The sequence below is a fragment of the Microcaecilia unicolor genome, unplaced genomic scaffold (assembly GCF_901765095.1).
Source record: "Microcaecilia unicolor unplaced genomic scaffold, aMicUni1.1, whole genome shotgun sequence".
NCBI lineage: Eukaryota > Metazoa > Chordata > Amphibia > Gymnophiona > Siphonopidae > Microcaecilia > Microcaecilia unicolor.
This window is the reverse complement of record NW_021963546.1, coordinates 1-7,214: the sequence shown is the minus strand read 5'-3', so window position 1 is coordinate 7,214 and position 7,214 is coordinate 1. Positions and strand designations below refer to the sequence as shown.

Here is a 7,214-nt window from a genome sequence, read left to right as displayed (position 1 = left end):
ACCAAACTGTGGTAAAAAGTGTCCTTAGCACATGCTTACGTGGGTTGTTCCCACACACTTAAGGCCATTTTTCCACATGGATAAAATGGCCGAATATCCAAGTTTTTCTATTAATGGCCATGTGCTAATTTTCCCATTAGCGCATGTGCCCCCTACTGCATAGGCGCCCGGTATAAGAGGCTTGGGGAGGCTAAGCCTCCCCAGCCGCAAGCCCTCGAAGCACCGTTTATCCCTCGCACTCCCTCCCTGCAGTGCAGTCCCTATCCCTCTCACGCCCTCCAATGTGATTTTGAACGCCTATTGCTGCCGGTAGCGGCACACCAACCTTATTACAGCTTGCTTCGGGGCTTCTCGGCCTGACGCATGACGTGCCCCGCCTCCTCTGACCAGCCTTCCTTATGATATGTCCAGCCCTCGCGGAAGCAGGAAGGCTGGTCAGAGGAGGCGGGGCATGTCATGCGTCAGGCCGAGAAGCCCCGAAGCAAGCTGTAATAAGGTTGGTGTGCCGCAGTCCCTATAATTTGATCAGCTCGCGACGCCACCGCTACTGAAAGGCTCTCCGCTCTCTCTCATTCCCCCCCCCCCCTCGATGCACCGTTTATCCCTCCCTGCAGTCCCTCGTGCGCATGGACTACCAGTGCACGTTTGGTGTGCTGCAGGCTGGGCAGTAAGGAGTAGCTCAGACGAGGAGAAGAGCCATTATTCTGGCAGCAGCTCCAGGAGAGAAGCTGCCCATGTTCCCTGAGCCACTGCATGTCTTTGCACCTCGGGCCTGTCAGCTCAGTGTGATAGTAGATGACAAGAAGTTTGTCAGCAACATTGTGAGACTAAACTCCAGTCTGTTCCGAACCATCACCATGTCAGACCTGCCGGAGATTAGGAATGGGGCTTCTGCCCTTGAGATTTCCTACAATAGGGAACCTCAGTCCTGGTTCCAGAGGCAAATCAGAGGTTCTCAGTACCAGCCCATTCTTAGGGACCACATCTGCAAGGATATGAGTGCGCTGATAGCTGCTCGCATGAGGTATGTTCCTCTGGCTCCTGGCTGAGACTGGCGCGACTTGCCAAACATAGAGGTGCGGCTCTCAGATGGTACAACCACCAGAAAACTAAGGTATACACACCACCAGAAGAAGAATGGGCGCAGTAGCACCGGTGTGCTCAGAGGCGTCTGCTCCTGTGCAGAAGGTATACCATGTGACCCAGCAGACAGACAGTTCAGCACCCTTATCCCCTGGTGCCTGCCCCACACCGGTAACAGACACAACCACTGGGCAGGCTTGTATGGGAGACTAGAGTGGGCAGGCTTCTTCAGTACCACCGTCACCAATCCAGAGCTTATGGGCAAACAGGGTCATGTTCTTCATCTAGAGCAGCATCGTGTGGTCAGCGTACGTGAGTGTGCCCGGTCCCAGGGTTTTCCAGATACCTACAGATTGTTTGAAAATATTCTCGATAAGCATAGACAGGTTAGCAATGCAGTACCACCTCCTTTAGCTAAAGCTATTGGACTGGAGCTGAAATTGTGTCTTCTTGCAAAGCTGAGAGAAGATGCAGCAGGAAACATTAAACAGGAAAAAATGGACACTACAGGGAGGAAGCAAGAGGGATAAATGCTGCATTCCGGGGGGGGGGAGGAACGAGGGAGCAGGATAAACACTACATTCGGGAGGGAAAGAGGGAGAGGGATAGATATTGCAATGGGGGGAGAAGCAAGGGAGAATTGCTGGACATGGGTGGATGGAGGGGAGGGCAGGGGAGACAGGAGAAGTGCTGGAGATGGATGGAGGAGAGGGCAGGGGAGAATGGAGAGTTGCTGGACATGGATGGATGGAGGGGAGGGCACAGGAGAGGAGAATTGCTGGACATGGATGGATGAATGGGGTCAGGGGAGAGAGGAGAGAGGAGAAATGTTGGACAAGGATGGAGGGAAGGAAAGAAAGGAAAGATGCACACGGATGGAGTGGAAGGGAGAGAGGAGAAATGCTGGACATGGAGGGAAAACAGAGGAAGTACATGCACATGGATGGAGGGGAGTGGAGTGAGGAGAAATGCTGGATATGGATGGAGGGGAAAATTGCTGAATTAAGGGCTGGATTGGAACACTTGAGGGCAGATGTTGAAAATGGAGAAAGGATAGGGACAGGGCTACAGATGGTAGACAGGACACATAAGAACACAGGAGGATGGTGGACATGGTGAGAAAAAATATCAAATGGAAAGAAGACACTGCATAAAACAGAAGACACTGGGACCAAAGCTAATAGAAAAACTAAATGCTTAGACAGCAAAGGTAGAAAACATTTTTTAAATTCAGAATTTATTAATTGGAATATGTCATCTTTTGGAAATATGTATCTGTGATATTTTGCATGCAGTTTTCAATTTTTCTTGTATTGCTGCATGCTGAGTCTGGCTTCTTGAGGTAACTTTCCAGTTCAGTATTTTGCCTTCATATCTGTTGTGTCATGTGTTTTTCATGTGTGATCAAGATGCAGTATTCTGCTAGCGTGTAGTATTTGCAGCCCTTTTTGTTTTGTTTTGTTTTGTTTTTTTGTTTCACTAGGTTGTGTACTGGTGTTTTAGATCCAGGTGTAATTATAGTGCTGCCTTTCCACACATATGGTTGTAGCTTGTCCTGTCCTTGGAATTAGTGCTATTATGGTTTGGTAAGGTTATGTGTTTTTGCACAAGTTTGTGTATAGTGTTTTGCAGTGGAGAGATTGTGTGTTGGCCTTACTGAGGTGGCACTGAAACATCAGAAAGGGTGTAGAGCCTAAATCATGACACACTACCTCTTGAAGGATCTATATATGGTCATTAATAAAAGGAGCTCATTGTGAACACTATCCACCCTAAAAGGGTGTTTTGTGGCTCTACATGAGAATTGTGGTATTATGATCCCTTGTTTCATATTATTGACGGTCTGCATTTTCCGTATGGTGATATATTGGTGTATTAGGTCTGCCCAGTGTAATATTTATGGTACAGTAAGGTTATGAGTGTGTTTTTGCACAAAGTTGTGCATAGTGTTTTGCAATTGAGCGATTGTGGTTAGTATATGCTTTGAGCAACCACTTTATTCTTTGACATATGATACATATCTAATATCTAAATTTAATAAAAGGTATTAATTGTGATTATTTTATTTTTACTTATTTTTTTTTCTGTGTTGTGAGACAATTATGGATGTAAACCCCGCCCCTGGCCCCCCCCCCAACCCCGCCCCCTTTAGCCTCCCCAAACAGTTGGGCCACCAACCGCCTATGCCCTACTGCCATCTATTTGTAGGGTGGTAAGGGCTCACATGCTAACCACGCTCTAATCAGTTAGTGTGCAGTGATTTAGCTACGCTATATGCCTACTTTCCACCCCAGACCTTTCCCCAGCGCTAAAAAATACAATCTATTTTTTTAGCATATGAGTAGTGTGCGCCAATGCCTAAATTACCATGGGATGCCTGAGCGTGCCCACGGTAAGGCAATTGAAGCTGCAGTTAGTACACGTTAGTGCTTACCGCAGCTTAGTAAAAGGACTCCATAGTAACATAGTTTACTGAAAGGACTCCAAAAGAGGACAAAGATCATGAACTAGAGATCTCCTCTTGAGAAGAGGAGAGATGTTTTCTCTGTGTTCATTGTCCTTCAGTCTATGGCAAGGAGCTGCTATCAAGGGCAATGTTTCTTGGATGTCTTGCACCAATATGCCAAGGACATGAATCAGGACTGTCCGTTGGGTTTCCCACCCATGTACTTATGACCAGGAAAATAGACTTGTAAGAGAGACCAATCACCTATCAATAAAGCTTATAAGATTGAACAATGAAGCTTTAGTTTGTTTTGCTCTTTTGGAACTAGGATCTTTTTCTAATTTGTTAATCCTTATTTACTGTTTTATTTGGAGTTTATTACTTTCTTTAATGCTATTAAGTATTGTCTTGTATGTATTGTTATCAAGCCTGTAAAGCTGAAAGGAAAGGGACAGGACAGTCATAAGGAATATGTGTTTTTAAAGAATGCTGAACCTCAAGAAATGTTATATCCATCCTGCCTTGAACCTTAAATCTGTTTTTTTTTTTTTTTTTTACTTAATTCAAGGCAGGGGTGGACTGAGAGTGGTCTGGGCCCCTACCAGCTGCTGCCCAACACCACTCCCTACTGCCGCGCTGCTGCCCCCTACTTCCTCAGCCGACGCCCCTGCTGCCCCGGTCCTACCTGAAGGGCCCTGGCAATCTAGTGGTCTCTGCGGGAAAAGCCCGGCGGTACTCCTTTTTAGTGAGCAGTAAGCCTGCGTTGGGCTTACCGCCGCTTTGTAAAATGGGTCCATATTGATTTCCTTGTCACTATAATAATAATCTGATAAATGTCCATAGGCAATGCAGTTTTTCTATGCAGGTTCACTTGGGTTTATTTTTCTTTGTGTAAATAAGCTAGAACAATGTTAAACTGTTGTCTTTACCCTACTTCCTTAAATAGCAGGACCACCTGTTGTGATTTACGCACTGCTATAATGAGACTATTTTACCAACTGTGAAGGAAGAATGACTCACACATCCTTACTCAGAAATACAGTAGCAGGATGTCTAGTTTATCAGTAAGGGGTAAACACACAAACTGAATCACTAACTGAAATTACTCTTTGTTGTAGGAATCAAAACATTGTTACTTCTCTCATGCAGCAACCACAGTTTACTTTACTGGAGACTGAACCAGTTTTAAGCTCCGTTTAGTATTCAAGGATCAGCTCGCCCTGCTGTCAAAAGAGCAACCCTTACAAAAATGAAAGGAACTGAGGAGATGGAAGACAGCGCTTATAACTGCTCAGCATACACATAAATATTATTCAAAATAGGAGCAAGAGTGTGGATCATTGTGAAAGGTCCCATGAGATGTGAAAGGTAGAATTTATTTCACTATCATGCTTAATAGGATTGAGGAAATTTAAGAATGAGACTGTACCAGGAAAAACAAAATAGTTTGAGGACAATGAAATAACAGCAGCAAATTAAGGGCCCCGTTTCCTAAAGTGCGTTAGAGTTTTTAACGCACCAACAATTAGCGTGCGCTGCTAACCATGTAGGCGCCTGTAGGCGTGTACATAGTTAACGCACGTACATGGTTAACGTGTGTTAAAACGCTAACGCACCTATAATGCAGCTTAGTAAACGAGGCCCTACCCTGTTACTAAGATACACTTGCGTTTTTAGCCTTGTGCTCAAATTAGTATGCACTAAACACTAGAAACACTCATATATTCCTATGGGTATCTCTAGCGTTTAGGCTTGTACTAATTTTAGCGTGCACCAAAAATGCTAGCACGCCTATAGGCACAGCTTAGTAAACCGGGCTCTAATTGTGCAGGTATGCACAGGTAAATTCATATCAGCTAGCAAGCAATGTATGGGAGCCAAAGGAATAGAAACGTAATAGTCTGCTAGTGCTGCTGAAAATCATCATTCTGGTGGCAGGCAGCTACTGCTGCCCAATGTATCCAATGGGTGGTCAAGAGAATAATCAGCACGTCTCAAAGGAGCAACAAGAAAAAAAAAAAAAAACGAGAACGAGAACAGCAGAAGAAAAAGTAATAATTTCACTAGGAACCATCAAAACCATGTGTTCATTGATTTTTTACCTAGTGGTTCCTGGAAAATGTATTTACTCAAGCTGAGAAACCAATGAGTTTATCCTTTTTTTTTTTTTTCCAAACGTGGCAGAGGTATACAATGAGAGAGAAGGAATAAAAGTGCTGAGTCTGCCAAAAGTAAAATGAGTTAAAAGAAAACCAGCAAAGTTACCGGATGGTGATTATGTTTACAACAAATATCAAAGGTTTTAATATGGAGATTTTGGGGACCATTAGGGTTTCCCTTTCACTGATCTTCATTGCCTGAGGAAAGTCCTTCAGGAGTTCCAAATCATGCCATTGGAAAGATTAGTTCGCTTTATAAAAATGTCATCTCTACCTGTAGAAATAAAGAAACATATACTATGATGACTAAGAACCCAAACCAGCTATGAGCGCCATCTAGTCTCCACAGTTTCTTTTTTTTTTAATCTTTATTTAAGTTTTTACCAAACATAACATTTATGAGTGATATTACACTAATTAGAATAATATTCATTCATTACAAGGGGATTATTACAGAAAATAATACTCTTTCTAACGACCACAATAGTATGAAATTGATCCAAGAAAGAAATAGAAAAGAACATCCCCTGCTTAAATAAGCAGTTTCACGTCACGTTAAATCAAATAAGTAGCTACATTCCCAAGTGGGTTACTCAAAGCCTGCATACAGCGTTGCATAAGTGACTAGACTTGTACATTGACCTCTTCTCTGCTTTTTAGAAAATCTTCTAATTGTTTTGGGTCAAAAAATTGATATTGCTTAGATTGCAAGATTAATCTACATACACATGGATATCTCAAAAGAAAAGTTGCCCCAATCGCCAAAGCTCTCGGGTGCAACGACAAAAACATCTTGCGTCTCTTTTGAGTTTCCCTGGATAAATCCGGGAAAACTCTCAGTTTTGATCCCAAAAATAAAGAATCCAAGTGTCTAAAGGAAAGTCTGAGAACTGCGTCTCTATCCATTTCCAACGCAAAGGTTACAAGCAGTGTAGTTCTTTGTGTTATCACCTCAAGAGACGACTCCAGGAATGCGGTAAGATTCATTGCACTTTGTTCTGGTAAATTTACTGATGTTTTAACATCAGTGTGTAAATAATAAGCTCTAGTTATTGGGGGCAATGAATTTTCAGGCATGCCTAGGGTCTCCGTCAGATATTTTTTAATCATTTGAGTCGGAGAAATCAATGGTGACCGAGGAAAATTTATAAATCGCAAAGTTAATCTCTTAGTTTGGTTTTCTAAATATTCCAGGCGTCTTAAGGTAAAGTTCTTGACTTTTACTAGAGTTTGCTCCACAAGTTCAAGCTTTTCCAACTTTTTCAGACAGTCTTAACTTCAGAGGCTTGGCTTTCACTAGACTTTAACTGAATCAACGCAGTCTCTGAGAGAGCCCCGTCTACGCTGCTGTCCTGCTCCAAAGCACAGGCTCCCGCAGTTGGAGTAGATACCATCTCGGGACCGGGCAGCACCGCGAAATGGTCTATCGTCGTCTGGTGCAGCTGGGGCATTCTGCTCGGGACGGAGGGAACCTCCTGAACCCTGCTTCTCCGCTTGCCCATCATCGCCGGGCAAGGTGCTCACAG

At 43.7% G+C, this 7,214-nt stretch overlaps 1 pseudogene; it reads left to right on the top strand.

Moving 5' to 3' along the window:
- Positions 1-451: 451 nt before the first annotated feature.
- Positions 452-1,613, top strand: LOC115459416 (annotated as a pseudogene).
- Positions 1,614-7,214: the final 5,601 nt, after the last annotated feature.